Source organism: Oryctolagus cuniculus, chromosome X (genome assembly GCF_051225735.1).
Source record: "Oryctolagus cuniculus isolate XC-2025 breed Fujian yellow rabbit chromosome X, ASM5122573v1, whole genome shotgun sequence".
Classification (NCBI taxonomy): Eukaryota; Metazoa; Chordata; class Mammalia; order Lagomorpha; family Leporidae; genus Oryctolagus; species Oryctolagus cuniculus.
Window position 1 is genome coordinate 40,868,794 of NC_142888.1, and position 24,739 is coordinate 40,893,532.

A 24,739-nucleotide genomic window follows, 5' to 3' on the forward strand; every position below is an offset into this window, starting at 1 on the left:
TGCCTTTCAAATATGAGTTTGAAACCCTAAAATTTAACCACTAGAGTTTCACTTCGTTAGTGTGTGTTTGAAGATGAATTCTTTTGCATCATGCATTTTGTCTTGAGAGTGAAGCAATTACTCAGGAAACATACAAATCATTCCTCTTGTTTCTTGTTATATCTCAAAGAAACATTTTATTTAATGAGTACCAATCTCATCAGTACAACTTTAGGAATATAGTGATTCTTCTCACTATGCTGCCCTCCCTCCTCCACTCTCACCCCACTCCTCTTCCCTTGCTCATTCCAAGTTCCGTTATCCTTTAAGATACATTTTTATTTAACTTTATACATAGAAGACCAACTTTTACAAAGTAGATTTCAACAATTTACACACACGAACAAACACACACTGACAAACACACACACAAACCGAGAACCAGTTTTACAGTTAATTCTCATAATACAATTCATTGCGGACAGAAGTCCTTTATGAAGAGTATGTGCACAGTGACTCCTGTTGTTAATTTAACAAATAACACTCTTATGTATGATATCAGTGATCACCCAAAACTCTTGTCATGAGCTGCCTAGGTTATAGAAGCTACAAAGGCTATAGTAGCCTTTGTATCCAAAATCTGTGTCAGTATCTAGACAAGTCCACAAGCAAAGTTTAAGTACTCTCCACCTCTCAGACAAAAGTACATCCTTCTTTTATGGCCACTTATTTCCACTGGGGTCTCTCTCACAAGATCCTTTATGTAGAACATTTTTTACCACATTGTCTTGGCTTTTGATGCTTGAATTGCTCTCATGCAACTTTAACCTGACCAGAATCCCTTATGGGCTGATTATGAGGACAGAGTGTTTTTTAATGTGATTCTCATTCTATGTTTCTTCTCTATGTACTGCTTCCCATGTTGGAATATTCTCTCCTTTTTAATTCTGTTTATTTTGACCAGACATTTCATATTATTTATATGATCCATTTAACATGTAATCCTATCTATATTATCAATTTACCACTTAATATGTTCACTTTAAAAATTTTTACTATCCAGTTTGATGGGATTTGAGGTCCCATACCAAGATTTTAAACTGTACCTTTAGATGTAATCTGTAGGAAAGTATGCAGGTCAATAGAGCTTCACAGTTACAAAATTCCTCCTTCCTGTGTTATTCCAAACATTATGCTTAATGAGATTTATTTTCAATTGACTTTATAACCCTCCACTGTGATACGGCATTGACTAAACAAGTTCAGAGTTGGTGAACTCAAGGGGCTCCCATAGCCTAGACAGCTCATGACAAGAGCCTCGGGTGATTGCTGACATCATAAATAAGAGTGCCAATTGTTAAATCAACAACGGGAGTCACTGGGTACATACTCCCCATGTAGGATCTCTGTCCTTAATGTGCTTTACTATGAAACTTAAAGGCAACATTACTAGTTGAACAATACCCTATACCTTGTGCGGTTGTGTAAAGGCAGCCTGTTGAAATCCTTGCTTAGTATATACTAAGTTGATTTCTCTATATGAAGGTAATTGAAAATGAAACTCGATGAAGAGCAGGATGGGAGAGCAAGTGGGAGAGGGAAGGGTCACAGGAGGGAGGGAGGATGGGGGGGAAGCTACAACAATACAAAAGTTGCACTTCGTAAATTCACATTTATTAAATAAAAAAAACACATGATTACTGAATGTTGTTTTTTTTCTTTTTTTTAACTTTTATTTAATGAATATAAATTTCCAAAGTACAGCTTATGGATTACAATGGCTTCCCCCCATAACGTCCCTCCCACCCGCAACCCTCCCCTTATCCACTCCCTCTCCCTTCCATTCACATCAAGATTCATTTTCGATTCTCTTTATATACAGACGATCAGTTTAGCATACATTAAGTAAAGATTTCAACAGTTTGCTCCCACACAGAAACATAAAGTGAAAAATACAGTTTGAGTACTAGTTATAGCATTAAATCTCAATGTACAGCACACTAAGGACAAAGATCCTACATGAGGAGTAAGTGCACAGTGACTCCTGTTATTGACTTAACAATTTGACACTCTTGTTTATGGCATCAGTAATCACCCTAGGCTCTTGTCATGAGCTGCCAAGGCTATGGAAGCCCCCTGAGTTCACTGACTCTGTTCCTATTTAGACAAGGCCACGGTCAAAGTGGAAGTTCTCTCCTCCCTTCAGAGAAAGGTACCTCCTTCTTTGATGACCCATTCTTTCCACTGGGATCTCACTCGCAGAGATCTTTCATTTAGTTTTTTTTTTTTTTTGCCCCAGATTGTCTTGGCTTTCCATGCCTGAAATAGTCTCATGGGCATTTCAGCCAGATCCGCATGCCTTAAGGGCTGATTCTGAGGCCAGAGTGCTGTTTAGGACATCTGCCATTCTATGGGTCTGCTGTGTATCTCACTTCCCATGTTGGATCATTCTCTCCCTTTTTGATTCTATCAGCTAGTATTTGCAGACACTAGTCTTGTTTCTGTGATCCCTTTGGTTCTTAGTCCTATCATTACAATCAATTGTGAACAGAAATTGATCACTTGGACTAGTGAGATGGCATTGGTGCATGCCACCTCATTGGGATTGAATTCGAATCCCCTGGTATGTTTCTAACTCTACCGTTTGAGGTAAGTCAGCTTGAGCATGTCCCGAATTGCACATCTCTTCCCTCTCTTATTCCCACTCTTATATTTAACAGCGATCACTTTTCAGTTAAGTTTCAGCACTTAAGAATAACTGTGTATTGATTACAGTATTCAACCAAAAGTATTAAGTAGAATAAACAATAAAAATACTAAGAGGGATAACATATTAAGCTGCTCATTAACAGTCAGGGTGAGGGCTGATCAAGTCACCATTTCTCCTAGTGTTCATTTCACTTTAACAGGTTTCCTTTTTGTTGCTCAGTTAGTTGTCACCTATCAAGGAGAACAAGTGGTATTTGTCCATTTGGGATTGGCTTATTTCACTCAACATAATGTTTTCCAAATTCCTAACAGGGATCACTTTTCAGTTAAAATTTAAACACCTAAGAATAGGTGGTCTTCCCAGGCCAAAGAAAATGAACACACCAGCTGTAAGTTGTTTATTTTTGTTTGCATTATATTGTGATATAGCAGATTTATGAGTGTATTTTATTAAAATTGTGAAATAAATATTTGACAACATAAAATTATGATTATAAAGCATTAGAAATATCAAGCCTGATATCAAATTTGTTTCTAGTCTCTGTGCTGCTATAACAGTAACATGTTTATCATGTTACTCAAATTGGAACATAGAATCTCCTAAATTTTTGTAAAACATAAAGTCTGAATTTGTATTTATTGGTCTTATCGATGATATAGTAGATGTGGTTTAGTACCAACATAGTTATATACACTGAACTAGTAAAAAGTTGGGGCCAGCACTGTGGCACAGTGGGTTAATGCCCTGGCCTGAAGTGCTGGCATCTCAAATGGGTGCCGGTTTGAGACCTGGCTGTTCCACTTCTTTTTGGTTTTTTTTTGTTTGTTTGTTTAAACTTTTATTTAGTAAAAAAGTACAGCTTATGGATTACAATGGCTTCCCCCCCCATAACTTCCCTCCCACATGCAACTCTCCCATCTCCCGCTCCCTCCATTCCATTCACATCAAGATTCATTTTCAATTCTCTTTATATAGGATATCAATTTAGCATATATTAAGTAAAGATTTCAACAGTTTGCACCCACATAGAAACACAAAGTGAAAAATACTGTTTGAGTACTAGTTATAGCATTAAATCACACTGTACAGCACATTAAGGACAGAGATCCTACATGGGGAGTAAGTGCACAGTGATTCCTGTTGTTGACTTAACAAATTGACACCCTTGTTTATGGTGTCAGTAATCTCCTTAGGCTCTTTTCATGAGCTGCCAAGGCTATGGAAGCGTTTTGAGTTCTTCAACTCCGATCTTATTTAGACAAGGTCATAGTCGAAGTGGAAGTTCACTCCTACCTTAAGAGAAAGGTACCTCTTCTTTGATGGCCTGTTCTTTCTACTGGGATCTCACTAGAGGAGATCTTTCATCTTTCATTTAGGTCCTTTTTTTTTTTACTAGAGTGTCTTGGCTTTCCATGCCTAAAATACTCTCATGGGCTCTTCAGCCAGATCCAAATGCCTTATGGGCTGATTGTGAGGCCAGAGTGCTGTTTAGGACATCTGCCATTCTATGAGTCTGTTGTGTATCCCACTTCCCATATTGCATCATTCTCTCCCTTTTTTATTCTATCAGTTAGTATTAGCAGACATTACTCTTTTTTAAACTTTTATGAAATATATATAAAATCCAAAGTTCAGCTTATGGAGTACAATGACTTCCCCCTCAATGACTTCCCTCCCACGCACAATCCTCCCCTTTCCTGCTCCCTCTCCCCTTCCATTCACATTAAGATTCATTTTCAATTCTATTTATATACAGAAGGTCAGTTTAGCATATATTAAGTAAAGGTTTCAACAGTTTGCACCCACACAGAAACACAAAGTGAAAAATACTGTTTGAGTACTAGTTATAGCATTAAATCACACTGTACATCACTGTACACACTGTGTGTCTCGCTCCCATGTTGGATTGTTCTCTCCCTTTTTCATTCTATCAGCTAGTATTTGCAGACATTAGTCTTGTTTCTGTGATCCCTTGGGCTCTTAGTCCTATCATTATGGTCAATTGTGAACTGAAGTTGATCACTTGGACTAGTGAGATGGCATTGGTACTTGCCACCTTGATGGGATTGAATTGGAATAACCTGGTATGTTTCTAACTCTACTGTTTGAGGTAAGTCAGCTTGAGCATGTCCCAAATTGCACATCTCTTCCCTCTCTTATTCCCACTCTTATATTTAACAGCAATCACTTTTCAGTTAAGTTTCAACACTTAAGAATAACTGTGTATTGATTACAGTATTCAACCAAAAGTATTAAGTAGAACAAACAAAAAATTACTAAGAAGGATAACGTATTAAGTTGTTCATCAACAGTCAGGGTAAGTGCTGATCAAGTCACCGTTTCTCATAGTGTTCATTTCACTTTAACAGGTTTCCTTTTTGGTGCTCTGTTAGTTGTCACCGATCAGGGAGAACATATGATATTTGTCCCTTTGGGACTGGCTTATTTCACTCCGCATAATGTTTTCCAAATTCCTAACAGGGATCACTATTCAGTTGAAATTCAAACACCTAAGAATAATTGTGTGTTAATTACAGAGTTCAACCAATTGTACTAGAACAGAAAAATACTAACATGGATAAAGTATTACATTGTACATCAAAAGACAGGACAACAGCTGATCAAGTCACTGTTTCTCATCGTGTCCATTTTACTTCAACAGGTTTCCCCTTTGGTGTTCAGTTAGTTGTCACCAATCAGGGAGACCATATAATATTTGTCCCTTTGGTCCTGGCTTAGTTCATTCAGCATAATGTTTTCCAGACTCCTCCATCTTGTTGCAAATCACTGGGTTTCATTGTTTTTGACTGCTTGATAGTATTCTATAGAGTATATGTCCCATAATTTCTTTATCCATTCTACTGTTGATGGGCATTTGGGTTGGTTCCAGGTCTTAGCTATTGTGAATTGATTGAGCTGCAATAAACATTAATGTGCAGACAGCTTGTTTGTTTGCCAATCTCATTTCCTTTGGGTAAATTCCAAGGAGTGGGATGGCTGGGTTGAATGGTAGGGTTATCTTCAGGTTTCTGAGGAATCTCCAGACTGACTTCCATAGTGGCTTGACCAGTTTGCATTGCCACCAACAGTGGGTTAGTGTCCCTTTTTACTCACATCATCTCCAGAATCTTTTGTTGGTAGATTTCTGAATGTGAACCATGCTAACCGGGGTAAGGTGAAACCTCATTGTGGTTTTGATTTGCATTTCCCTGATTGCTAGTGATCTTCAACATTTTTTCATGTGCCTGTTGGCCATTTGGATTTCTCTTTGAAAAATATCTATTGAGGTCCTGGGCCCATCTCTTAAGTTGGTTGTTTGTTTTGATGTTGTGGCGTTTCTTGATCTCATTGTTGATTCTGGTTATCAACCCTTTATGTGTTGCATAGTTTGCAAATATTTTTTCCCATTCTGTCGGTTGCCTCTTCACTCTCCTGAATGTTTCTTTTGAAGTACAAAAACTTCTCAATTTGATGCAATCCCAACTGTTAATTTTGGCTTTGACTACCTGTGCTTCTGGGGTATTTTCCAAGAAGTCTTTGCCAGTACCTATATCTTGCAGGGTTTCTCCAATGCTTTCTAATAATTTGATGGTGTCAGGTCATAGATTTAAGTCTTTAATCCGTGTTGAGTGGATTTTTGTGTAAGGTGAAAGGTAGGTGTCTTGCTTCATGCTTCTACCTGTGGAAATCCAATTTTCACAGCACCATTTATTGAATAGACTCTCCTTACTCCAGGGATTGGTTTTGGATCCTTGATCAAATATAAGTTGGCTGTGGATGTTGATTGATTTCTGGTGTTTCTATTCTGTTCCATTGGTCTATCCATCTGTTTCTGTATCAGTACCATGCTCTTTTGATAACAACTGCCCTGTGGTATGTCCTGACATCTGGTATTGTGATGCCTCCTGCTTTGTTTTTGTTGTACAAGATTGCTTTGGCTATTCGAGGTCTCCTGTGTCTCCATATGCATTTCAGCATCATTTTTTCCAGATCTGAGAAGAATGTCTTTGGTATCTTGATTGGTATTGCATTGAATGTATAAATTGCTTTTGGGAGAATGGACATTTTGAAGATGTTGATTCTTCTAATCCATGAGCATGGAAGATTTTTCCATTTTTTGGTATCCTCTTCTATTTCTTTCTTTAAGGTTTTGTAATTTTCATCGTAGAGATCTTTAACATCCTTGGTTAAGTTTATTCCAAGGTATTTGATTGTTTTTGTAGCTATTGTGAATGGGATTGATCTTAGAAGTTCTTTCTCAGCCGTGTCATTGCCTGTGTATATATAGGCTGTTGATTTTTGTGCATTGATTTTATATCCTGCTACTTTGCCAAACTCTTCTATGAGTTCCAATAGTCTCTTAGTAGAGTTCCTTGGGTCCCCTAATTAAAGAATCATATCATCTGCAAAGAGGGATAGTTCGAGTTCTTCCTTCCCAATTTGTATCCCTTTAATTTCTTTTTCTTGCCTAATAGCTCTGGCTGGACCTTCCAGAACTGTATTGAATAGCAGTGGTGAGAGTGGGCATCCCTGTCTGGTACCAGATCTCAGTGAAAATGCTTCCAACTTTTCCGCATTTAATAGGATGTTGGCCGTGGGGTTTTCATAAATTGCTTTGATTGTGTTGAGGAATGTTCCTTCCAAACCCAGTTTGCTTAGAGTTTTCATCATGAAATGGTGTTGTATTTTATCATATGCCTTCTTGGCATCTATTGAAATAATCACATTGTTTTTCTTCTGTAGTCTGTTAATGTGGTGTATCACATTGATTGTTTTACGCACATTGAGCCATCCCTGCATGCCAGGGATAAATCCCACATGGTCTGGGTGGATATTCTTTCTGATGTGTTGTTGCATTCTATTGACCAGAATTTTATTGAGGATTTTTGCATCTATGTTCATCAGGGATATTGGTCTGTAATTCTCTTTCAATGCTGCATCTTTTCCCAGCTTAGGAATTAAGGTGATGCTGGCTTCATAGAAAGAATTTGGGAGGACTCCCTTTTTTTTGATTGTTCTGAATAGTTTGAGAAGAATTAGAGTCAGTTCTTCTTTAAATCTCTGGTAGAATTCAGCAGTGAATCCATCTGGTCCTGGGCTTTTCTTTGTTGGGAGGGCCTTTGTTACTGTTTCAATTTCTGTCTCAGTTATGGGTCTGTTTAGGTTTTCAATGTCTTCCTGGTTCAATTTCGGTAGGTTGCATGTGTCCAGGAATGTATCCATTTCTGATAGGTTTCCTTGTTTCTGGCATACAGGTCCTTGTAGTAATTTCTGATGATTCTTTTTATTTCTGTGGGGTCTGTTGCTACATTTCCTTTTTCATCTCTGATTTCATTGATTTGGGTCTTTTCTCTTCTTTTTTTTAGTTAGTTGGACCAATCGGGTGTCAATTTTGTTTATTTTTTCAAAAAACCAGCTCCTCGTTTGGCTGATTTTTTGTAATTTTTTTTTTTTGGATTCAATACTGTTAATTTCTTCTCTGAATTTAATAATTTCTCTTCTGCTACTAGATTTGGGTCTGGTTTGCTGCAGATTTTCTAGATCCATGAGATGCATTGAATGCTCATCTATTTGGTGCCTTTCCAATTTCTTGATGTAGGCACCTATTGATATAAACTTTCCTCTTAACCCTGCTTTTGCTGCATCCCATAAGTTTTGGTATGTTGTGCTGTTATCCTCATTTACTTCCAGAAAATTTTTGATTTCTCTTTTAATTTCTTCTATGACCCATTGTTCATTCAGGAGCGTGTTGTTCAATCTCCCTGTGTTTGCATACACTCTAGGGATTCCTGAGTTGCTAATTTCCAAACTTCATTCCTTTATGGTCTGAGAAACTGCATGGTATGATTCTAATTCCTTTGAATTTGCTGATACTTGCTTTATGGCCTAGTATGTGGTCAATCCTAGAGAAGGTTCCATGTACTGCTGAGAAGAATGTAAATTCTTTCTGTGTAGGATGAAAAGCTTGGTATATATCTGTTAGATCCTTTTTGGCTACAGTGTCATTTAAACCTACTGTCTCCTTGTTGAGCTTCTGTCCTGTTGATCTATTTCTGAGAGTGGAGTATTGAAGTCCCCCGGTACTATTGTAATGGGGTCTAAATCTCCCTTTAAGTCCCTTAACAAATCTTTTAAATAAACCTGTGCCCAGTAATTAGGTGCATATATGTTGATAATCATTGTATCTTCCTGTTGAATTGATCCCTTGATCATTATATAGTGCCCCTCTTTGTCTCTCTTAACAGTTTTTGTGGTAAAGTTTACGTTCTCTGATATTAAGATGGCTACATCCACTCTTTTTTCATTTCTGTTGGCATGGTATATCTTTTTCCAGCCTTTCACTTTCAGTCTGTATGCATCTTTGCTGGAAAGATGTGTTTCTTGTAAGCAGCAAATAGATGGGTTTTGTTCCTTTACCCAGTCAGCCAATCGGTGTCTTTTAACTGGACAGTTCAGGCCATTAGCGTTCAATGTGACTATTGCTAAGTAGTAACTTTGCCCTGCCATTTGCCAAAGATATTTTCTAATATATGTTTTGAACTTCCTGTGATCTTTTGCTGTGAGGTTTCCTTCCTTTACCTTCTTTCATATTGATGACCGTGTTTGTGTGTTTCTGTGTGTAACACATCTTTAAGCATCTTTTGCAGGGCTGGACGAGTGGCAACAAATTCTTTCTATTTCCGCTTGCTATGAAAGGTCTTTATTTCACCTTCATTCACAAATGATAGCTTAGCAGGATATAATATTCTGGGCTGGCAGTTTTTCTCTCTTAGTACCTGGGCTATATCTCGCCATTCCCTCACAGCTTGTAGGGTTTCTGATGAGAAGTCAGCTGTGAGTCTGATTGGAGATCCTCGGAGAGTAATCTGACATTTCTTTCTTGCACATTTTAGGATCTTTTCTTTATGTTTCACTGTGGTGAGTTCTATTAGCTTCCTGTACTAGGATGTCTCTGTCCTTCTCCAAACCTGGGAAATTTTCTGCTAGTATCTCACTAAAAAGGCCTTCTAATCCTTTCTCCCTCTCCATGTCTTTAGAAACTCCTAGAACTCGAATTTTTTGTTTTTTTTTTAATAGTATCTTGAAGATTCCAGACAATATGTTTTAGATTTCTAATTTCCTCTTTTCTTTGGTCTGACTGTATATTTTCCTGTGCTCTGTCTTCTAAGTCCAATATTCTCTCTTCGCTTCACCCATTCTGTTTTTAAGGCTCTCTAATGTGTTTATCATTTGATCAATTAAATTCTTCATTTCATTATGATTTCTCATCACTTTTGCAGTTTCATGTTCTACTAGTTGTTTCATTTCATTTTGATTCCTCCTTAATATTTCATTTTCGCAAGAGAGATTTTCTATCTTGTCCATTAAGGATTTCTGTAGTTCAAGAATTTGTTTCTGAGAACTTCTTAATGTTGTTATCAATTTTTTGAGATTCGCTTCTTGCATTTCTTCTATCTCATCATCTTCATAATCTTGAATTGGGGTGTCTATTTCATTTGTGGGTGTCATAGTGTCTTCCTTGTTCTTGTTACCTCAGTTTCTGCGTTTGTTGTTTGGCATAACGGAGATATTTGGTTTCTTCTCGTTGTACTGTGACTCTAGATTAAGTGGACTGTCTGCTTTTGATGGATCCTTAGAGGCTGTGATGGGTGTGGCCAGAGAGCTCTGTTTGGTTCTTTGGGGTTAAGGGTGTGCCAAAGGTGACTCACCCAGATTGTTCTCTCACTTGCTCACTCTCTCTCACTCTCTCTCTCTCTCTTTTTTTTTCTGACTCAGTTGGGAAGTAATTCCACACAGCTGAGTGGAATTGGGGGTAGTTGATGTATAAAATCTGGCCCCTGTGGGTATTTGTCTGGTTACCCCTGGGACCACACAAAGAGTTTATGCAGCCCTCAGTGTGGTCTCAAATTTCTCAATAGTCTCTCCCCAGTTTGCCCAAGTTACCGAGTTTGTGTACTTGGTGAGTTCTCTCGCCCTCCCCTCAGATTTTCAGTCTCAGTTCGTTAGCTCCTCACTTTCACTAACTAGGTCTTAACCTCCTGTTATTTCTCCCCACCAGAGTCAGGTTTTTCTGCTTGGCTAATGGCCAGCGCCTCTTTCCATATGTAAAATGGTGCCAGCTCTTTGTCTTGCTCAGCTTTGTAAGGTGAGTGGAGAGAGAAGTTAATGTCCGTGCCAGTTCCCCTTATTTGCTTGTTTTTTCTCTCCTCCAGCCTGCCTGGTGAGCTTTCCCCAGTGGGGCTTTCGTTCCCTGTAGGCTTTTTCTGCCTTTCCCCGAAATGTCTTGGGTTACTGAGGTTTTTATCTCACCTCCCCTTCCAGCGCTAGCGCGCAGACTCTGTGGTGTGGCTTCTGCAGAGGCGCAGCTTCTTGGTCTCGGTTTCAGCTTCTGCTTCTGTGGTGGCACAGCTCCCGTGGCTCAGCTTCCATGTGGTGGGCGACCTTGCTCTCCTCATAGGTCCTCCGTGTCACCTCCACTAGATCCGGGAGAGTTTCCTCTGCAATTTTTCCCTGAGCCTTTTCCTGTGGCTACAGTAACTCCACATTTATTAAACTGTCTTTTCCCGGACTATCAGTGCGTGCCCTCACTATTCCGCCATCTTGGCTCTGCCTGTTTGTTTTTTTGATAGGCAGAGTTAGACAGTGAGAATGGCTGATCCAAAGCCAGGAGCCAAGTGCCCATATGGGATGCTGGCACTGCAAGCTGGAACTTTAACCCACTGTGCCACAGTGCTGGTCCTGGATCTTTTTAAAATATTTATTTTTCAACATGTTTTCTCCTTACTTGCTAGTATAGCATTCTCCCTTGGTGCTGCTGCTCTCTGTGGACTTGTCCTCCTCAGCCTCTGCCTAGAGCACAGCCACCTCTCCAATGCTGACATCCTCTGACACATGTTTCACTCTTCTGTTCTCTCTAAACTGCAGACTCTTGGGCAACCTAACTCTCATGCATAAACTTGCATAGACAAACACACCTGAGGACTCCAGAGTCTTGGATTTCAGGTTGTAATTAACTTTCATTTTCAGAGGACTGGTGAAAAAAACAAGTCTGGAAGCCAGGGTGTAGCCTTGTGGTTCAGACGCCTGTGTCCCACATTGGAGTTTCTGGGTTTGATTCCCGGTTCCAGCACCTGCCTCCAACTTCCTGATCATGCAGACCCTGGGAGCTAGCAAGTGATGGCTCAGATGATTGGGTTCCCTGCTCCTGGGCAAGCCCTGGCCACTGTGGACATTTCAGCAGTGAACTAGAGAGTGAATACCACTTCTCTGTCTACTTGTCCATTTCTTTGCATCTCAAATTAAAAAAACAAAAAAAGTATGTTTGTATCATCCATTAAAATAACTTCCTCATTGGAAAAAAGTAGTTTCATTGTTAAATTTGGGGAAAAATAATGCTTCTTGGTTGTAAATGATATTTGAATAATGCATAACTGTAAATCAGACTTCCATAGTGGATAAGGAAGAAAAAGATGGAAGCAATAATTTTTACTTCTGGCTTTGGTACTTGTCATGTAACCTTGAAAAATTCCTTTAAACTCATGGAGCCTGAGTGTCCTTAAAATTACAGGCTCATCGAGTTGAGGCAGGTGGTGTAAGGGGAGGTGTCAGGAAGCTGAGAGCTTTCCTTGTTTCTGTGCCGACAGAGCTAAGTGACATTAGCAAGTCATTTGACCCCTCTGGATCTTCCTCCCTTGTGAGATAAGATTGTCTTTATAGTTAAAGGATTTATTCTACACAGTCCTATCTTATGGTAAGGTTCACATGACTGTGAAGTGTTTTATAAACTGGCAGTGTAATAATCGAGTTGACACTGAAGATGAAATGTTAAACAGCATAGAACTTCTAAGGCTTCTAGTTCTATTAGGAGCTACACAGAAACATTTAAGTTCATGGGCATTTTTAAATTTAAAAACAGAATCATTGAATCATTGTTCAGAATCAGTATAGTTACTAAATTCTTATTTATAATCACTGAGATTGGTAGTGTAATTACTGATAGCATACTCCTAGTGTTGTATATTTTAGTTTGTACAATACTTAGACTATATAAAATATAGGTAGCATGGGAAGTGGGATACACAGCAGTCTCGTAGAATGGCAGATGTCCTAAACAGCACTCTGGACTCAGAATCAGCCCTTAAGGCACTTGGATCTGGCTGAAGAGCCCATGAGAGTATTTTAGGCATGGAAAGCCACTCTGGCAAAAAAAGAAAAAAAAAGACCTAAATAAAAGATCTCTGTGAGTGAGATCCCAGTAGAAAGAATGGGCCATCAAAGAAGGAGGTACCTTTTTCTGAAGGGAGGAGAGAACTTCCACTTTGACTATGACCTTGTCTAAATAAGATCGAAGTCAGTGAACTCAAGAGGCTTCCATAGCCTTGGGAACTCATGACTAGAGCCTAAGGAGATTACTGATGCCATAAACAAGAGTGTCAAATTGGTAAGTCAACAACAGGAATCACTGTGTGCTTGCTTCTTATGTGGGATCTCTGTCCTTAATGTGTTGTCCAATGGGAAGTAATGCTATAACTAGTACTCAAACAGTATTTTACACTTTATGTTCTGTGTGGTGCAAACTGATGAAATCTTTACTTAATATATACTATATCGATCTTCTGTGTATAAAGATAATTGAAAATGAATCTTGATGTGAATGGAATGGGAGAGGGAGTGGGAGATGGGAGGGGTGTGGGTGGGAGGAAAGTTATGGGGGGGAAGCCTTTGTAATCCATAAACTGTACTTTGGAAAATTATATTTACTAAATAAAGTTTTAAAAATTAAAAATAAAAAATATAGGTAGCAATATTTAATGCTTCTCTTACTTTTACTGGATTGGATTATAGCATACGTTAATAAACCTTTTTTAAAGATTTATTTATTTATTTGAAAGACAGAATTATAGAGAGAGACACATAAATAGACAGAGATGTTCTGTCTGCTGTTTTACTCCCCAAGTGGCTGCAAGCAGCGGGAGCTGGCCTAATCCAAAGCCAGGTGCTTCTTCCAGGTCTCCCACATGGATTCAGGGGACCAAGTATTTGGGCCATCTCCTGCTGCTTTCCCAGGCACATTAGCAGGTAACTAGATTAGAAGCAGAGCAGCTGGGACATGAACCAGTGCCCATAAGGTATGCCAGCACTGCAGGTGGTGGCTTTACCTTATATGCCACAGCACCAGCTACAGCCTATTCATTTTAAATTAACTAAAGATTATCCACTGTTCAGCCTCCAGGATTTGGATTGGCCCAGCCTCTGCTGTTGTGGACATTTGGGGAGTGAACCAGAGGTTGAAAGATCTCTCTTCTTATGTCTCTCCCTATCTAACCTTGCCTTTCAAATAAATAAATGAGCCTTTGAAATAAAAATACATACATACATACATACACACACACACACACACACACACACACACACATACTGTACCAACACAGTGGGTAAAGCCATGGCCTGCTGTGCCAGCATCCCATATGGGTGCTGATTCAAGTCCCAGCTGCTCCACGTCCAATCTATCTCCCTGCTAATGTGCCAGGGAAAGTGTCAGAAGGTGGCCCAAGTGCTTGAACCACTACATTCATATGGGAGGCCTGGAAGAAGTGCCTGGCTTTAGCTTGGCTCAGCTGAGGCCAATTTGGGAAGTGAACCAGCAGGTGGAAGATCTGTCCCTACCCCTTCTCTGTAACTCTGCCTTTCAAATAAATAACAGATTTTAAAATTGGGGAAAAGGGCAGTTCTGTTGCCTTCCCTTTACCTAGAGTAACATAATCAAAATCTGTTAGGCAAATGAATAAGGGAAATTCTGAGATCATGTATTGACCACAGAAGAGAATGGATTCCCTGTACATTTTCTGGAAGCCCATGCTAGTTGGAACCAAGGGAAGGATAACAAAAAAGGGGAGGCCTATATCCCTCTTATTTGTCTTCTTTGTTCATTGGAGCAGTGGAGAGTTGAGTACTGTAACATTGGTGTTTGTCTCCATACAGTTCACTTCTATTTAGCTGGTTCTTTTTTGTTTTTTGCATTTCTTTTTTATTTATTTTAAGAGATTTATTTGAAAGGCATAGAGACAGGGGTCTTCCATCTGCTGGTTTGATCCCCCAATGTTTGGGCGAGGCTGAAGACCCACGCGCCCCCGCCCAGGTCTCCTGCATGGTGTGGGGTCCAAGCGCCTGTCCATCACCACTGCACTCATTGGCTGGAGTGGGACAGGAAGTGGGGTGGCAGGGACTCGAACTGGCACCCATGATGTGGGCCCTGCAGGCTGTGGTTGTACCCCCATGCCACGGCACCGACCTTGATAAACCTTTCTTTAAAGTGGAATTAGGGGTAAAAATGGTCTGAGGTACACATGCGGTTCCATTGTGAGAGGGGCTGAGGCCCCGTGGGTGCCCGGGGGCCAACAGGAACACCTGCAGCCTTGGCCCGCAGGTCCTGTGCATCTCCCCTCTGCTTCTGCCCCACCCACGGGCCAGGCCCAGGACCCAGTGGTGCCTCAGGGATTTCTGCCCTGAACTGGTCACTTTAGGTCACTTTGTGATCCCTGACCTCTGCCCAAGGAAGGAAGCAGGAAGTGGCCCAGCAGGCTTCCCCTGACCTCTGGAGCCCCATGCTGCAGTGCCGGCCCATGACCCGGGGAGCCTGCAACCATTCTGGGCAGCCATTGGGACCTGCGACCCCCGACCCTGGGCCCCAACCCCTTCGACGTCACCACCGCAGCCTGCTATTTAGCTGGTTCTTAATCCTCAAGAAGGGATTTAGGTCAATGTTCTATTCTCATCAAAGACCTTGATGTTTAATAAAAGATTCTGTTAGTAATTTTAACCCTGGGTCGTTCTAACGATGTGCTGTGCCTTAGGTTTAGAAAAGAGCATCTTCCTTGCCACCCTCATCTCAGCTCTGGGGGCTGTCAGTTCTCCCTGCACAGATTCAGTAATGCATGCTTCTTCTCTACTACAAAGATCTTATGTTGGTCATATTTCCAGTTACCAAAATCAAATCAACTCACACCTGGACTCTGAGTATTCAATGACATTATTTATCAAAATAAATGTATTCAAATATTCAAAGACCACTTCAAAGCTTAGCTGCCTTCAAGAGTTTTTGGCACTTGGAACAGCCACTGTGGTTTTCTACACACGGGCACTCACTATTTTAAATACCATTTAACAATTCAAACATCACTTCCGGTTCAGCAATACACAACAATAGAATGGATGATTCTACATAATAAACAAGTTACATTAGTTTGGACTTAAAACCTAGAACTAAAACCATGTGGTGACATGGATGGATTTAAGGAAAGATGTAGAGCTAGGTAGCTAAGGCCACAGAATCCCAGACCTATTGATTTTAAGTGAGTCTAGATCAACAGCATTCCATTGCATTATCTTCCATCTCAGAGTCCTGCTTTTCCAGTGAGACCCACCCCACTCAGACCACGTATGTCTTCACGGTGGTGGAAGCTGTTCTGATACAGGTATCTCCTGGACAGTCACCAGCTTCCTAATTTACTACCTGAACTGGAATCAACAGTTGTGAGGGATGTTTTTCAAACACCCAGGCTGAATTGAATGTCAGTCTCTGGCAGTCAAAATCTTCTGCCTTAGGAAACAGAACATGTACTCTACTCTGGGGCTCCTTTTTCTTCTCATGGGGTTCTGTGGTGATCTGTGGTTTTCAACACAAGTCCTGGTAGCATTCTGTCTCAAAAGAAAGACCAGGGATAAGAGTTCTTTCTGGGGACTGGTGCTGTGGCATAGCAAGTTCCACTGCTACCTGCAGCACTAACATCCCACATGGATGCCAGTTTGACTCCCAGCTGCTCTACTTCTTCCCCAGCTCTTTGCTGGGTAAAGCAGCAGAGAATGGCCCAAGCACTTGGTCCTCTGCCCCCACATGGGAGACCTGGAGGAAGGGAGTGAACCTCTGTCTTTCCCTCATTTTTTTTTCTCTGTAACTCTGCCTTGCAAATAAATACAACTTCAAAAAGTTATTCTCCATCAAGCAATACACCCTTTTCCAGGCAGCTGTAAAGCTGGGAGTTGTAGCTTCTTGTATATTTTGGATAATAAGAGTTTTGGTTTGAAAGCATGTTCATCTGAAACAAAGATCACTCATTATCCTTTGTTAGAGAAGGGGGCTCTGCTCTTTGAAAGTGAAAATCAGAAGCTGTAATGTGTGATGAGCTTCACCTACCAGGTAGGGGGATACTTATTTGAAAGCCAGGACACCAGGAGAGGAAGCTTTTCAGATTCCCTGGCCCTTGCTTTAGTCTTATGTCTTTACTTCTTCTGCTGCTTCTTGATGTCAAGAGTGTACACTTTATGCTGAAATGAGGAATTGTGTCTTACCTATTTTGGGCCTTTTTCTAAGAAGAGTGCATATATTTATCTTGGATATAAGGATAGCTTCTGGGGTGGGTGGATATTTTTGGAAGTTTTCACAAGCCAGCCAGTAGCCTATATTTTCTTCACAGAATTCAGTTTTTAGAAAAGCCTCCAATACAGCCTGACCATCTGTAGGTAGGGACGAGAAGGTAGAAAAAGAAAAAGAAACTTGAGGAATATGAGGAAGCTAATGATCAAATAATCCCTGTGCTTTTCTAGTACTAGGATTAGCTATTCTCTAGTTTTTACTCAATCCTGTAATCCTGCGGATTTAGCTCTTTAAAGACAAAGGTGCCAGTAGGCAAAATACTTAAGTTGGTTCCATACTACTAAAATATAAATACTTCAGTTTGTTTTAATGCCAAAAATGTATTTACAGGAGAGGCATAAATCCTCAGGGAACTAAGTCTCTTGCAAACACTGCATGCAATGAAAAGCATCCTCAGCCTCAACCAAGAGCACTGCCATTGCAGAGCTGAAGGGTGATTTATCTTCCCCACCTGGTGTGAATATGCTGAGAAATAAATGGAGATAAACAGAACTTCTAGGTTAAGTCGAATTCTCCTTGGTGAGCTGCTCATTTGAGGACACAGCCTTTCTGCACTCTTGTGATACTTGCAATGGATTAAATTCAAGTCTAATTCACATTTGCTGGCCAGCAGCTCCTGGAATGCTTCTGACCACAACAGTGCTTCCTTCAGGGAAGGTCTGCAAGAGCAGTTCTCTAATGAGTTGTGCTCAGAGCAGTTGCCCTCCCAGCTCAGCAGAGAGCTGTTCAGATTGCAAACACAGGAATCTCAACTTACTTGATGAAAGCTTGCTACCTGCTTTTCTTGCCAATTGTGGCCTTCCCAGGAATGGTGGAGTTTTGCCATAGGTAGCTCAACCCAGTCTTCAATACTCTTAATCTTAAAAAGACAATTCACTAAGTGGTCATCCTTGAATACACTACTGAGCCTGAATGCATTTTTACCAAATAAAGTCACCTAATAGCTATAAACCAAAAGCCAACAACAGGCTTACCCACCTAATATTACACTCAGTCCCGAAGTACTGAGCAGTTTCATCAGTTCCTCAGAATGTAACTACGCTGTGAGGACTAAAGATAGGACTGCCCAAATTTTAATTATCAATACACTGCACAGCTAATAAAGCAGATGCTGTCTCTGGCCCACAAAAGGAGACAGCTTCCCTGCAAGGTTTACCACAATCGGGAGACATTTTGCTCCTGATGGAACCCACAGCGGGACTGCCTTGAGCCAGCTCCTCTGCTTCCCTTTCCACCTTCGGTCCTGGATGGGCCAGAGACCACGCACAGGAGGTGCCATCAGTCACCCGTGTCCCCCTGTCCACCTGCAACACTCCTGGGAGGCAGATGTCGCAGATCAGTGATTTGTTCCATGATTGTCACTGTGTGAGATCAGCCCATCATGAGAAAATGACCATGGACTCGAATGAGATATCAACGGCAGAAGCACTGCCCCCAGCAGCAGTGCAGGAGGGTGGATGATGGAAGCACAGCACAGCCAGGAACTCTAGGGACCCCGCAGGACTCTGCTGCCCTGGATGCCTACAGCAGGCAGCTGCAAAAGGGCCCAGTGCGCCTCCAGAGCCCTCCTACCAAGCCCTTCCCCCTGTTTGCCCATGCAGACCACACAGATGCTGCGTCAGTGAGCAAATCAGCACCGCACACTTGGTTTTCCTGCTAAGACTCGGCCTTCATTGCTTCCCCAAGTGCAGCATGTTCTGCAAGCCTCAGCCAGCAGGGCTGGCGGGAGAGGTGGGTGGTCACACTCACCAGGTCTGTCTCTTCTTCTCCTGCCCCTCCTGACTCTCGGGTCACCACCTGCATTCTAGCCCCAAGGTACAAAATGGACAAGAACCTAACACCACCCACGTCACCCGCACACACTGCAACTACCAGCTGCCCACCAATGACCACCACCTTTATAGCCAGCCCGGCATGGGGCGCATCTGGCAGCCCTGGTCCTGCCCCAGGGCAGCAAATATTGGCCCAAGGCCCCCCGCCAGGTCGAGCCTGAGCTGCCCTGCAGCAGATTCTGGAAGCAAGGGAGCTGCTGATGGCTGAGGCCCTGACTCAGAGCACACTTAGGGAGACCCCATGCCCGGCAAGGGCACTGGGGCCCTGGACTTTCCCAGGCTGCAGTCCTGGGGTGGAGGCTGGCCTGGCCTTCTTCCCCCAGCCCTGCCCGCAGGTGGAGTGGGGTTCCCATGGGGGCATCTTCCTTTGTGGGAGAGTGGGTGAACCCCAAATGCCACGACTCCCGGTGCCGGGTGCTGGCCTGCAGCCTTCCAGGAGGGAGTAGGAGACAGTGACGTTGTGGGGAGGTGACACTTGAGCTGGGCCTGTATTTTGGTTTAGCTCTGGATGCACATCCCAGTGCGCCTGGACCTGCAGGGCTGCTGCAGGCCTCCTGGAGGCTCTGGGAGCCGGGCGTCCTGGTGGCAAGGGCAGGAGGGCAGGAGGTCGAGGCGCTGAGCTCCTGTTGGTTGCACCAGGCACTTTGGAGCTGTTCAGAGTAAGGAGTCGAGGTCACCTCCTGAACCACTCCTGGTCCCAAACTCCTGGTTTGGGGTTTGCCAGAACCCTGAATTAGGAGTGTGGTGGGGGTGGTAGTGGTTGGTTTCAATGCACTTTATTTGTGAATTCTTCAAACACAGCTTCTCCCTACTCCTGCAGGCTTTCAGGTGATTGACAGGACAGAGTCCCTCAGCTGCAAAGTGACTGAATTTTGGAAACTACGTCCAGAACTTCACAGTGTGTATTCAGTTGGTCATCCTTCAGGCCTGCGGGTGGACAGCAAGAGCAACAGTAAGATATTAATCATTGTAGACACTCTCCTTTCTTTCCGGTAGACCCAGCAAAAGAGAATGGGAGATGAGTACTTGAACATTGGAACCAGTCACCATGCTAAGGTGAGCTGCCAGTACTTGGAGCTTAGGAGTGGACATGGAGAGCAAAACATGCATTGCTACTAAAGAGGACAGTTAGGTATTTTACTGTGAAAAGGGAAATCATTTAGATGTGAGCAAGACACCTTAAGAAAAGGTCTGTATATTTATTTTTGTTTATTTGCAAGCAGAGAGAGCCCTTCCATTTACTGCTCATTCCTCAAATGTCTGCACCACACAGAGCTGGGTCAGGCTGAAGCCAGGAACTCAGTGTGGGTCTCCCACATAGGTGGCAGGGACTCAAGTACTTGAGCCATCAGCTGCTGCCTCCCAGGGTTCTGTTAGCAGGAAGCCAGAAGCAGAAGCAGATCTAGGGCTTGAGCCCCGGGCATTCTGACTGGGATGTGGAAGGCTTTCCCACTATGCCAAACACATGCTCCAGTAAGGTGTTTCAACATGTTTGCAAAATGTAAGAATGTGGTTTTAAATATATGCTCTTCATCTTAAAAATTTGCATAATCTTATATTCAGTTTCATATGATTCAATACTTATTATTAAATACAAGTAACATTTAGACACATGCTTTACTCACCAATACAAACCTCAGCAATTTTTTCACTTAGAACCTTGAATATTAGCATTCATTCAGACTGAAGTTCACTCATAGGCTGGGAATTCTGACAAAGAGACAGTAGGGAAAAAAATCTAGATGTGTATCTGATACCTAATAAGAGTCTGAACCTGACTGATAGAATCTGAGTAACTGTTCAGAGAGTCACTTCATACCTCTCCCCTCAGTAATGAGAAGACTGTGTCCTTTGGCCACTTTCACATGATGTTATGTAAATCTTACCTGAAAAGCCTTTTATAAATTCTGAAGTACCATACAGAAGCATATTATGCATTTCCATATGTGTGAAAAAAGGCAATGTCAATGGCATATCTATTCCAGAGAGAAGTTAGGAGGATTAGCTCAGTTTGTAAGTGTGTAAGTACCATTAAATACCAACATATTTGAAACAGATTTATAGAGTGTGAAGTTCATGATAGATATTTAATGAATGCACTCTGGATAATAAGCAAATATCAGAAATAATGCCACACCCATCAGTGTTTAAACTCTTCAGACAGCTCCATGCCAGGGAAGTGCAGTGATCCCTGTAAATTAACAAAAAATCAATCTGTGTATACCCATGGAAGCAACTGGTTTATATGCAGCCTATACTAGAGGTTTTTGTGTTTAGTAAAATTACTTGATTTTTTTAATGAATGCTTTCAGACTGATACCTGATACTGAATGGCAGACAATTTTTCTGAAAAGTATGTGGTTGCAAAATATAAATATAAATCAGTTTATAATTTTTGTGTCTGAATATTTTTATGCATTGAGACAATACCTGCAATAATCAGAAGACTTTTCCTCAAAAAGTTGCTATATGGATGCATTTTCATTTATTTATGTAATGTATGTTTAGGTAAAAGGAAGAGAGAGAGAGAGAGAGAGATCTCTGTCTTTCATCTGCTGGCTCACTTCCAGATGGCCACAATAGCTGGGGCTGAGCCAGGCCGAAACCAGGACCCTGGAACTCTGTCCGAGTCCCCCATGTGGGTGCAGGAACCCAAACTCTTGGGCAATCTTTGCTGCTTTCCCAAGCAAAGAGCTGGATGAGAAGTGAAGGAGGTGAGTCTCAAAGCAGTGCCATAAGGCATGCTGCTGTTGCAGTTGGCAACTTACCCCTTTGTGCCACAATGCTGGCCCTGGATTGATGATATATTTAAGTGCTGCCACTGGCTTTTGGCTAAATAGGATGACTTAACATGTTTTCTACTCTGTGGAAGAGGAACAAATAAGACAGTTGGTTGTAAAAGTTGCCCATGGAAACCACAGCCTGAGAAGGATGAATCAACTCACCTTGAATTTTCCACATTGCATCCACACCACCCTTTTCTGGACAAACATCTGATTGTATGCCCTTGTGATGGAGGTTCTCAGGGTGCTGGAACTTTTTGTAATTTTTTAAAAATATAGATTAAGAAGAAGGCAAATAAACAAAAAAATTATAAACTGCTGCCGATACCAAGAAGAGATTATTGAGAGTAAAAGGTCACCTGTTGGAGCCAGCACTGTGGCACATCAGGTTAAAGCCCTGGCCTGAAATACAGGCATCCCATATGAGTGCTGGTAGAATCCCAGATGCTCCACTTCCAGTCCAGTCTCCTGCTAATGCACCTGGGAAAGCAGTAGAGGATGGCCCAAGTCCTTGGGCCTTTTTGCCCAAGCTCCTGGCTCCTGGATTCAGATCAGCTCAGCTCTGTCCATTGTAGCCATTTGGGGAGTGAACCAGCAGACAGAAGATTCTCTCTCTCTCTCTCTCTCTCTTTCTCTCTCTCTCTCTCTTTCTCTCTACCTCACTCTCTACCTCTCTATATAACTTTTTCAAATACATAAAATAATTTTTTTTAAAAAAAGGTATCCTGCCATACTTCTTTCTTCCCTGTTAATTACTAGGAATTAAAAATTGTTACAGGGCCAGCACTGTGGCAAAATGGGTTATACCAGCACCTGCAGCACTAGCATCCTCTATGGGCACCAATTGCATGTTCTACTACTGATCCAGCTCCCTGCTAACATACCTGGGAAAGCAGCAGAATATGGTACAAATCCTTGGGTCCTGCACCCAAGTGAGAGACCTGGATGAAATTTCCCTGACTCCTGGAATTTTTTTTAAAGATTTGTTTATTTGAGTTACACACACACACACACACAAACACAGAGAGAGAGAGAGAGAGAGAGAGAGAGAGAGAGAGGGAGGGAGGGAGGGAGGTCTTCCATCTGATGGTTTACTCCCCAAATGGTTGCAATGGCTGGAGCTGCACTGATCTGAAGCCAGGAACCAGGAGCTTCTTCCATGTCTCCCACTTAGTTACAGGGGCTCAAGGACTTGGGCCATCTCCTACTGCTTTCCCAGGCCATAAGCTGAAAGCTCAATCAGAAGTGGAGCAGCCGGGTCTTGAACCAGTGCCCTTATGGGATGCCAGTGCTTCAGGCCAGGGTGTTAATCTGCTGTGCCATAGCACTGGCCCCTACTCCTGGCTTTGCCCTGGCCCAGCCCCAGGTTTTCAGTAATTTGGGGAATAAACCAGCAGATGGAATACCTTTCTCAAGTAAATAAAACAAATCTTAAAAATATATAAATATATTTATGTAATAATCATGTTCATGGTTTAGAAATTTAGGGACCAAAATATATGCTTTTCTGTATATTGCTCTTTGCTTTGCTTTTTTCAATCATTAAGATGTTTTAGGTCCTGAATTTATCAGTGCTGTAAGCTTCTTTCTTGTATACCTTTGAAACCTTAAGTGGTTTTTATTTTTATTTTTTAAAGGAAGACTCATGCATGTATTTGAAAATGTAGCAGAGTGGAAGAGAGATTATCTATCTGCTGGTTTACTCCTCAGGTGGCTGCAGTGGCCTGGGCTGGGCCAGACTGAAGACAGGAACTTCATCTGGGTGTCCCATGTGGGTGGCAGGGCCCCAGTTATCTTCTGTTGCTTTTCTGGGACCATTAGCAGGAAGCCAGATTGGAAGGGGAGCTGCAGGGACTCAGCTAGCACCCATATGGAATACCGGCATTGCAGGCAGCGTCTTACCTCATGCTACAGCATTGGCACCAAGTGGTCACATTTTACCTAGGGAAAAGAAAAATTAAAACCTAGGAAATTAAATGTCATGGGAAAAGGATGTGGTGAGTGGAAAAAATGAAAACTTTTAGTACCTAGTGGTTGGTCATATGAAAGAAGTGGGACACTTACCTATATTATTACCTTTAGTCCAGTTTGAGTTTCTTTAATTTTTTTTTTACTTAATTGGGAGGCAGAGGGAGAGAGAATGAAAATGCACTCTGATTCTCTGCTTTACTCCCCAAAATGCCTGCAACAGCCAGAACTGGGTCAGGCTGAAGCCAGGAGTGTGAACTCAATTTTTTTTTATTTATTTGACAGGTAGAGATAAAGATAGTGAGAGAAACAGAAAGAAAGGTCTCCATCTGCTGGCTCATTCCCCAAATGGCCACTACAGCTGGCACTATGCCAATTCAAAGCCAGGAGCCAGGTGCTTCTTCCTGGTCTCCCATGAAGGTGCAGGAGCCCAAGCACTTGTGCCATCCTCCACTGCCCTCCCGGGCCACAGCAGAGAGCTGGACTGGAAGAAGAATAACCAGGACTAGAATCCGGCACCCAAATGGGATGCCAGTGCTACAGGCAGAGGATTAACCAAGTGAGCCATGGCGCCAGCCCATGAACTCAATCTTAATCTCCCATGTGTGGGCAGAAACCTGAATACTTGAGCCATCAGTGCTGCCTTATAGGATCGGTATTTGCAGGAAGCTGGAGTTAGGAACCAGAGCTAGGCACTGAACCCCAGTACTCTGATGTAAGACTTGGACATCTTTTTTTTTTTTTTCAAAGATTTATTTATTTATTTGAAAGTCAGAGTTACATAGAGAGAGAGAAGTCTTCCATCTGCTGGTTCACTTTCCAGTTGGCTGCAACGGCTGGAGCTGGGCTCATCCAAAGCTAGGAGCCAGGAGCTTCAAGGTCACCCATGCACGTGCATGGGCCCAAACACTTGGGCCATTTTCTACTGCTTTCCCAGACCATAGCAAGGAGCTGGATCAGAAGTGGAGCATCCAGGTCTCGAACCAGTGCCCATATGGGATGCCCATAAAGTTTTCTTTAATTGGAGAAATGT

General features: G+C 42.0%; 1 long non-coding RNA gene across 2 annotated transcripts in view; it reads left to right on the plus strand.

Annotated features, from left to right (window-relative positions):
* Nucleotides 1-24,739, plus strand: part of LOC149119618 (uncharacterized) — a 506,629-nt gene that overhangs the window by 459,446 nt on the left and 22,444 nt on the right. For both annotated transcript variants that reach the window (XR_016227639.1, XR_016227640.1), the window contains exon 2: nt 19,776-19,907. This is a non-coding gene — a long non-coding RNA (uncharacterized LOC149119618). The remainder of the gene's footprint in view (nt 1-19,775; nt 19,908-24,739) is intronic.